Here is a 10,000-nt window from a genome sequence, read left to right as displayed (position 1 = left end):
GTGTACTCATTCCGATTGCGAGGCCTCGGATGAGACTCGCATCGTTATTTTTCGTCACTACCTCCCCATGCCAGGAGTGGGTAATTTACGTGCCTGCTGCCTTCCTTGGATGTGGTAGCCGTTTCTCAGGCTCCCTCTCCGGAATCGAACCCTGATTCCCCGTTACCCGTTATAGCCATTGTAAGCGTTTAACCTACAATCGACAGCTGATAAGGCAGATACTTGAAGGATTCAGCGCCATGTCCGTAGACTGTGCGCTCAGCAAGAAGTTATTCAGAGTCACCACATTTTGGCTGACGGACCGAGGCCCGACTGGTTTGAAACTAATAAAAGCGCTCTTCCCTTGCGGTCAGAGACGTGATGCATGTATTAGCTCTAGAATTGCCACAGTTATCCAAGTAAGTAGGTTTGAAGATCCAAAAGATCATAGCTGATTTAATGAGCCATTCGCGGTTTCACCTTAAGTCGGCTTGTACTTGCACATGCATGGCTTAATCTTTGAGACAAGCATATGACTACTGGCAGGATCAACCAGGTAGTTATTGTTATATTCTGGTGATCTTTATGTATAGATTTTCTCCCAGCGGAGAACCTACGAAGAGGTAGGAATCATCATAGTTGCTCCATATCCTACCTGCATTCGTAGGCAAACTTTGGGACAATCTACTTGGATGTCCCACAACAACAACAGGAGTTTCCACACACTATCTCCTGCTGTTGTTGTTGTACGAGTTGGCCTGGACGTTGCATTGAAGGAGGCCCCTGTGCTTTCTCCGTAAGGTGACTGTTACTACGATTCGCACGCGCAGGGCCAAGTAATAATCACTTGCCAAGGCGACGAGGCAGAAACTCAGCACACCCCACCAGTACTTGCACAAAAAAGCAGAAACACCTTCTTAAGCAAACGCCCTACCAACCCAACCTTCGTTCTTGTAAAACTGAATGCTTCCCCGCGAGCGCACCACCATTAACTCACATCCAGTTGTGGTGCTTTGTATTAGGAATCATCATAGTACTCCATATCCTACCTGCATTCGTAGGAAAACTTTTGGACAATCTACTTGGATGTCCCACAACAACAACAGGAGTTTCCACACACTATCTCCTGCTGTTGTTGTTGTACGAGTTGGCCTGGACGTTGCATTGAAGGAGGCCCCTGTGCTTTCTCCGTAAGGTGACTGTTACTACGATTCGCACGCGCAGGGCCAAGTAATAATCACTTGCCAAGGCGACGAGGCAGAAACTCAGCACACCCCACCAGTACTTGCACAAAAAAGCAGAAACACCTTCTTAAGCAAACGCCCTACCAACCCAACCTTCGTTCTTGTAAAACTGAATGCTTCCCCGCGAGCGCACCATCATTAACTCACATCCAGTTGTGGTGCTTTGTATTAGGAATCATCATAGTACTCCATATCCTACCTGCATTCGTAGGAAAACTTTTGGACAATCTACTTGGATGTCCCACAACAACAACAGGAGTTTCCACACACTATATCCTGCTGTTGTTGTTGTACGAGTTGGCCTGGACGTTGCATTGAAGGAGGCCCCTGTGCTTTCTCCGTAAGGTGACTGTTACTACGATTCGCACGCGCAGGGCCAAGTAATAATCACTTGCCAAGGCGACGAGGCAGAAACTCAGCACACCCCACCAGTACTTGCACAAAAAAGCAGAAACACCTTCTTAAGCAAACGCCCTACCAACCCAACTTTCGTTCTTGCATGGCTTGTAAAACTGAATGCTTGCCCTCGAGCGCACCATCATTAACTCACATCCAGTTGTGGTGCTTTGTATTAGTAAGTCTTCGAAAAGACTCACCATCTCTCCTCAATCGTTGCATCGAAGGAGGCTCCTGTGGTTTCTCGGTAAGGTGACTGTTACTACGATTCGCACGCGCAGGGCCAAGTAATAATCACTTGCCAAGGCGACGAGGCAGAAACTCAGCACACCCCACCAGTACTGCCACAAAAAAGCAGAAACACCTTCTTAAGCAAACACCCCAGGTTCAAAGTAAACTCCCCAGGTCACCTCACATCTGCTTGAAATGATTTTTGCGCGTACCATCACAGCTCGCACTCGGCTGTTTTTGTGTATTATGGATGGTACTTCTCCGCCACCTCTCGGAGAACCTACGAAGATGTAATAATTCCATCATTCGTAGAAAACATAGTTGCATAGTTCTTTCTCGTCACTTTTCCGCTCATAGAGGGTGGAACTGTATTACCTCTAGAATGACTTCAGGTATCACTATAGATCATTTCCTGTGTCATTTGAGCGGTTTCTCTCTCTGTCTCTCTCCATGCATGGCAAATGGAGAGAGATGCATTTCTTGGCCCGTGTCTCACATGTAGGGACGTTGCATTGAAGGAGGCCCCTGTGCTTTCTCCGTAAGGTGACTGTTACTACGATTCGCACGCGCAGGGCCAAGTAATAATCACTTGCCAAGGCGACGAGGCAGAAACTCAGCACACCCCACCAGTACTTGCACAAAAAAGCAGAAACACCTTCTTAAGCAAACGCCCTACCAACCCAACTTTCGTTCTTGCATGGCTTGTAAAACTGAATGCTTGCCCTCGAGCGCACCATCATAAACTCACATCCAGTTGTGGTGCTTTGTATTAGTAAGTCTTCGAAAAGACTCACCATCTCTCCTCAATCGTTGCATCGAAGGAGGCTCCTGTGGTTTCTCGGTAAGGTGACTGTTACTACGATTCGCACGCGCAGGGCCAAGTAATAATCACTTGCCAAGGCGACGAGGTAGAAACTCAGCACACCCCACCAGTACTTCCACAAAAAAGCAGAAACACCTTCTTAAGCTAACGCCGTAACAACTCACAGCATGATTAATGAAAACATTCTTGGCAAATGCTTTCGCGGTAGTTCGTTTTGCGACGGTCCAAGAATTTCACCTCTCGCGTCGCAATACGTATGCCCCCGCCTGTCCTTTTTAGTCATTACCTCTCAATCAATACACCACCACCACCACCACCACAACAACAACAGCCGCATATCCATAAACCAACCATGCTGCTGTTGTTGCCTCACGTCTCTCTCCGTGGAGAGAGACACGTTTGGCAGACCTGTCTTTCACATGTAGGGACGTTAGCATTGAAGGAGGCCCCTGTGGCTTCTGGGTAAGGTGACTGTTATTACTGTTACAACTGTTACTACGATTCGCACGCGCAGGGCCAAGTAATAATCACTTGCCAAGGCGACGAGGTAGAAACTCAGCACACCCACCAGTAGTACTTCCACAAAAAAGCAGAAACACCTTCTTAAGCAAACGCCCTAACCCTCCAGCTCATCTCATTGGAACGTCTTTTGCGCGTACCATCACAGCTCGCACTCGGCTGTTTTTGTGTATTATGGATGGTACTTCTCCGCCACCTCTCGGAGAACCTACGAAGATGTAATAATTCCATCATTCGTAGAAAACATAGTTGCATAGTTCTTTCTCGTCACTTTTCCGCTCATAGAGGGTGGACTGTATTACCTCTAGAATGACTTCAGGTATCACTAGATCATTTCCTGTGTCATTTGAGCGGTTTCTCTCTCTGTCTCTCTCCATGCATGGCAAATGGAGAGAGATGCATTTCTTGGCCCGTGTCTCACATGTAGGGACGTTGCATTGAAGGAGGCCCCTGTGCTTTCTCCGTAAGGTGACTGTTACTACGATTCGCACGCGCAGGGCCAAGTAATAATCACTTGCCAAGGCGACGAGGCAGAAACTCAGCACACCCCACCAGTACTTGCACAAAAAAGCAGAAACACCTTCTTAAGCAAACGCCCTACCAACCCAACTTTCGTTCTTGCATGGCTTGTAAAACTGAATGCTTGCCCTCGAGCGCACCATCATAAACTCACATCCAGTTGTGGTGCTTTGTATTAGTAAGTCTTCGAAAAGACTCACCATCTCTCCTCAATCGTTGTTGCATCGAAGGAGGCTCCTGTGGTTTCTCGGTAAGGTGACTGTTACTACGATTCGCACGCGCAGGGCCAAGTAATAATCACTTGCCAAGGCGACGAGGTAGAAACTCAGCACACCCCACCAGTACTTCCACAAAAAAGCAGAAACACCTTCTTAAGCTAACGCCGTAACAACTCACAGCATGATTAATGAAAACATTCTTGGCAAATGCTTTCGCGGTAGTTCGTTTTGCGACGGTCCAAGAATTTCACCTCTCGCGTCGCAATACGTATGCCCCCGCCTGTCCTTTTTAGTCATTACCTCTCAATCAATACACCACCACCACCACCACCACAACAACAACAGCCGCATATCCATAAACCAACCATGCTGCTGTTGTTGCCTCACGTCTCTCTCCGTGGAGAGAGACACGTTTGGCAGACCTGTCTTTCACATGTAGGGACGTTAGCATTGAAGGAGGCCCCTGTGGCTTCTGGGTAAGGTGACTGTTATTACTGTTACAACTGTTACTACGATTCGCACGCGCAGGGCCAAGTAATAATCACTTGCCAAGGCGACGAGGTAGAAACTCAGCACACCCACCAGTAGTACTTCCACAAAAAAGCAGAAACACCTTCTTAAGCAAACGCCCTAACCCTCCAGCTCATCTCATTGGAACGTCTTTTGCGCGTACCATCACAGCTCGCACTCGGCTGTTTTTGTGTATTATGGATGGTACTTCTCCGCCACCTCTCGGAGAACCTACGAAGATGTAATAATTCCATCATTCGTAGAAAACATAGTTGCATAGTTCTTTCTCGTCACTTTTCCGCTCATAGAGGGTGGGACTGTATTACCTCTAGAATGACTTCAGGTATCACTAGATCATTTCCTGTGTCATTTGAGCGGTTTCTCTCTCTGTCTCTCTCCATGCATGGCAAATGGAGAGAGATGCATTTCTTGGCCCGTGTCTCACATGTAGGGACGTTGCATTGAAGGAGGCCCCTGTGCTTTCTCCGTAAGGTGACTGTTACTACGATTCGCACGCGCAGGGCCAAGTAATAATCACTTGCCAAGGCGACGAGGCAGAAACTCAGCACACCCCACCAGTACTTGCACAAAAAAGCAGAAACACCTTCTTAAGCAAACGCCCTACCAACCCAACTTTCGTTCTTGCATGGCTTGTAAAACTGAATGCTTGCCCTCGAGCGCACCATCATAAACTCACATCCAGTTGTGGTGCTTTGTATTAGTAAGTCTTCGAAAAGACTCACCATCTCTCCTCAATCGTTGCATCGAAGGAGGCTCCTGTGGTTTCTCGGTAAGGTGACTGTTACTACGATTCGCACGCGCAGGGCCAAGTAATAATCACTTGCCAAGGCGACGAGGTAGAAACTCAGCACACCCCACCAGTACTTCCACAAAAAAGCAGAAACACCTTCTTAAGCTAACGCCGTAACAACTCACAGCATGATTAATGAAAACATTCTTGGCAAATGCTTTCGCGGTAGTTCGTTTTGCGACGGTCCAAGAATTTCACCTCTCGCGTCGCAATACGTATGCCCCCGCCTGTCCTTTTTAGTCATTACCTCTCAATCAATACACCACCACCACCACCACAACAACAACAGCCGCATATCCATAAACCAACCATGCTGCTGTTGTTGCCTCACGTCTCTCTCCGTGGAGAGAGACACGTTTGGCAGACCTGTCTTTCACATGTAGGGACGTTAGCATTGAAGGAGGCCCCTGTGGCTTCTGGGTAAGGTGACTGTTACTACGATTCGCACGCGCAGGGCCAAGTAATAATCACTTGCCAAGGCGACGAGGTAGAAACTCAGCACACCCACCAGTAGTACTTCCACAAAAAAGCAGAAACACCTTCTTAAGCAAACGCCCTACCAAACCATCTTTCGTTCTTGATTGACATGCATGGCTTGTAAACTGAATGCTTCCCGTGAGCCCACCATCATTAGCTACATTCAGTGGATGTATAATTCCATCATCATAGAAAACCTATGTAGCATAGTTCTTTCTCTGCATCTTTTCCGCTCATAGAGGGTTGGACATATTACCTCTAATATGAGAGCATCAGTATCATAGCATCATTCCTGTTCATTGAGGGTTCTCTCCTGTCATCATTCCTGAGGCAAATGGAGAGATTGCTTTCTTGCCGCGATGTGTCACAAGTGTTAGGGACGTTGCATTGAAGGAGCCTGTTGGTTTCTCCTTAAGGTGACTGTTACGAACATTCCACGAGAAGGGCAAGTCATATCCTTGCAAGGCGACGAGGCAGAAATCAGCACACCCCACCAGATGAAAAAAGCAGAAATACTTCCTTAAGCAAGCGCCTACCACCCGAGCTTCGTTCTAGCATGGCTTGTAAACTGATGCTGCCATTCGAGCGCACACAAAATCACTCAGTTGGTGCTTTGTAAGTAGAAGTCTTCGACATTCAGTGGATGGTGTTTCTGTCCATCATCAACTTGGATGCCTCTATGGTAACAGATTTCAACTTGCATTGCTTTCTGCACAAAGCAACGCCCTTTGACATTATTAATAGAGAGCAAATGATGTGTTTGCACCTCCATCGTAATGTGACTCGTCTCCGTTACGGAATCTAGGTCAAGAGAGAGGCATGTGCTCTTGCCGCAACGAAGGAGTCAAACGTGATTAACCGTTGTAGGTAGGATGCGAAACTATATGGGTTTCCCTTTAGCAAAAGACTAATAAGAACATATCCAGAGAAAAGAAGTCGCTGACTTGAAGGCGACGGAGGAAAGCAGGCCGCGCTCACACCAGGAAGAAAGAATTACTTCCACCACGTTGAGGCGTCGTCTCCTCCGAGGCCGCAGCATATGCCGTGACGGTTCCATTACGGAGCGGAAAAATGGATAGTAGAAGTGACAGAGGAGTACGTCTTCGAAAAGACGCACCATTTCTTCTCATTCATGATGAGAAGTAGTAGGAAGTTGCATCGAAGGAGGCTCCTGTGATTTCTTGGTAAGGTGACTGTTACTGCGATTCGCACGCGCAGGGCCAAGTAATAATCACTTGCCAAGGCGACGAGGCAGAAACTCAGCACACCCACCAGTACTTGCACAAAAAAGCAGAAACACCTTCTTAAGCAAACGACCTACCAAACCATCTTTCGTTCTTGATTGACATGCATGGCTTGTACACTGAATGCTTCCCCGTGAGCCCACCATCATCATCATTAGCTCACATTCAGTGGATGGTGTTTCTGTCCATCATCAACTTGGATGCCTCTATGGTAACAGATTTCAACTTGACTTGCATTGCTTTCTGCACAAAGCAACGCCCTTTGACATTATTAATAGAGAGCAAACGTGTTTGCTGCTCCATCGTAATGTGACTCGTCTCCGTTACGGAATCTAGGTCAAGAGAGAGGCATGTGCTCTTGCCGCAACGAAGGAGTCAAACGTGATTAACCGTTGTAGGTAGGATGCGAAACTATATGGGTTTCCCTTTAGCAAAAGACTAATAAGAACATATCCAGAGAAAAGAAGTCGCTGACTTGAAGGCGACGGAGGAAAGCAGGCCGCGCTCACACCAGGAAGAAAGAATTACTTCCACCACGTTGAGGCGTCGTCTCCTCCGAGGCCGCAGCATATGCCGTGACGGTTCCATTACGGAGCGGAAAAATGGATAGTAGAAGTGACAGAGGAGTACGTCTTCGAAAAGACGCACCATTTCTTCTCATTCATGATGAGAAGTAGTAGGAAGTTGCATCGAAGGAGGCTCCTGTGATTTCTTGGTAAGGTGACTGTTACTGCGATTCGCACGCGCAGGGCCAAGTAATAATCACTTGCCAAGGCGACGAGGCAGAAACTCAGCACACCCACCAGTACTTGCACAAAAAAGCAGAAACACCTTCTTAAGCAAACGACCTACCAAACCATCTTTCGTTCTTGATTGACATGCATGGCTTGTACACTGAATGCTTCCCCGTGAGCCCACCATCATCATCATCATTAGCTCACATTCAGTGGATGGTGCTTTGTATTAGTACGTCTTCGAAAAGACGCACCATTTCTTCTCATTCATGAGCAGTAGTAGGACGTTGCATCGAAGGAGGCTCCTGTGGTTTCTGGGGAAGATGACTGTTACTGCGACTCGCACGCCCAGGGCCAGTCCAAGCCATCGATATGATCACTTGGCAAGGCGCCGAGGCAGAAACTCAGCACACCCCCCGTACTTCCACAAAAAAGCAGAAACACCTTCTTAAGCAAACGACCCACCTCACCTCAAAAGAAATGAGACATTCTTGTTTTTCTTTCTGTCCATCATCAACTGGGATGCCTCTATGGTAACAGATTTCAACTTGCATTGCTTTCTGCACAAAGCAACGCCCTTTGACATTATTAATAGAGAGCAAACGTGTTTGCTGCTCCATCGTAATGTGACTCGTCTCCGTTACGGAATCTAGGTCAAGAGAGAGGCATGTGCTCTTGCCGCAACGAAGGAGTCACACACAAGATAAACCGTTCTAGGTAGGATGCGAAACTATATGGGTTTCCCTTTAGCAAAAGACTAATAAGAACATATCCAGAGAAAAGAAGTCGCTGACTTGAAGGCGACGGAGGAAAGCAGGCCGCGCTCACACCAGGAAGAAAGAATTACTTCCACGTTGAGGCGTCGTCTCCTCCGGGGCCGCAGCATATGCCGTGACGGTTCCATTACGGAGCGGAAAAATGGATAGTAGAAGTGATAGAGGATTACGTCTTCGAAAAGACGTAGCAGGATGAGAGAAGAGTAAAACAATATAAGGTTTCCTCTTTCTCTCTCCGTTATCAACTACCCACGGCCTCCCAGAGTCATAATGTGATACACACACCGTGGGTAGATTTGTTCGTTGCAGTGCTCCTCCGATAATGCATTTGGCCCCTGTGGTCCTGGGTAGGCAGCAGCCACACAAAGCACTCGGAGGAGCTAGAAATGTGGGGGGGGTGGGGGTGAACTAACACCCCCAGACCCGAGACCCCCCCCACCCAGGCCCTCAATCGAGGTCGGGTCCCTACGGTACATACCGAGCAGACCAGGTGTTATCCACTTTGGTGAATTTCGGGTTCACCGCAGAAAAAAGGGTCATTTTGTAATTGGAGACATTACAAATCAGAGGGTGACGGAGAAAAGTGCGTCTAACTAAGACACTTTTTGGCACCCTACATGTCCACTTTTGCTCTCCGCTAATCATGGACTCCTTATCTCACATCATAGAGGTAAGTCACCTAAGAGACGGTGGCCACTTTTAGGCTAGTACGAGTGTCCCAGCCACAGTGACAACCAAGGCCTCAACTTACCTCTCAGTCTAGCGGGCACAATGATAAGGAGTCGGAGGGCAAAAATCAACTTTGATACCTCTATGGTAACAGAATTCAACTTGACTCGCATTGCTTCTGAACACACCCGTGCCATGCAATGCCCTTTGACATTATCAATGGGGAACAACAAAAGTGTCACACTTGCTGCTGCTGCTGCTCGCTCCATCGTAATGCGACTCCTTTCCATTACGGAATCTAGGTCAAGAGAGAAGTTGCATCTGCTCTTGCCGCAACGGAGGAGTCGCGATCCAGCCGTAGCAGGATGGATGAGAGAGAAGAGTAAAATAATATATGGTTTCCTCTTTCTCTCTCCGTTATCAACTACCCACGGCCTCCCAAAGTCATAATAATACACACCGTGGGTAGATATGTTCGTCGCAGTGCTCCTCCGATAATGCATTTGGCCCCTGTGGTCCTGGGTAGGCAGCAGCCACAAAGCACTCGGAGGAGCTAGAAATGTGGGGGGGGTGGGGGTGAAATAACACCCCCAGACCCGAGACCCCCCCCACCCAGGCCCTCAATCGAGGTCGGGTCCCTACGGTACATACCGAGCAGACCAGGTGTTATCCACTTTGGTGAATTTCGGGTTCACCGCAGAAAAAAGGGTCATTTTGTAATTGGAGACATTACAAATCAGAGGGTGACGGAGAAAAGTGCGTCTAACTAAGACACTTTTTGGCACCCTACATGTCCACTTTTGCTCTCCGCTAATCATGGACTCCTTATCTCACATCATAGAGGTAAGTC

General features: G+C 47.8%; 1 non-coding gene across 1 annotated transcript in view; it reads right to left on the bottom strand.

Moving 5' to 3' along the window:
• Nucleotides 1-538, bottom strand: part of LOC139748506 (small subunit ribosomal RNA) — a 1,946-nt gene extending 1,408 nt beyond the window's left edge. Inside the window, exon 1 of the ribosomal RNA XR_011712695.1 lies at nt 1-538. This exon is cut by the window's left edge and continues 1,408 nt beyond it. This is a non-coding gene — a ribosomal RNA (small subunit ribosomal RNA).
• Between the last annotated feature and the right edge of the window lie 9,462 nt (nt 539-10,000).

The sequence above is a fragment of the Panulirus ornatus genome, unplaced genomic scaffold (genome assembly GCF_036320965.1).
Source record: "Panulirus ornatus isolate Po-2019 unplaced genomic scaffold, ASM3632096v1 CTG_553_pilon, whole genome shotgun sequence".
In the NCBI taxonomy this organism is placed as follows: Eukaryota; Metazoa; Arthropoda; class Malacostraca; order Decapoda; family Palinuridae; genus Panulirus; species Panulirus ornatus.
Note: the sequence above shows the minus strand (reverse complement) of the source record. Positions and strands in the feature narration are given on the sequence as shown.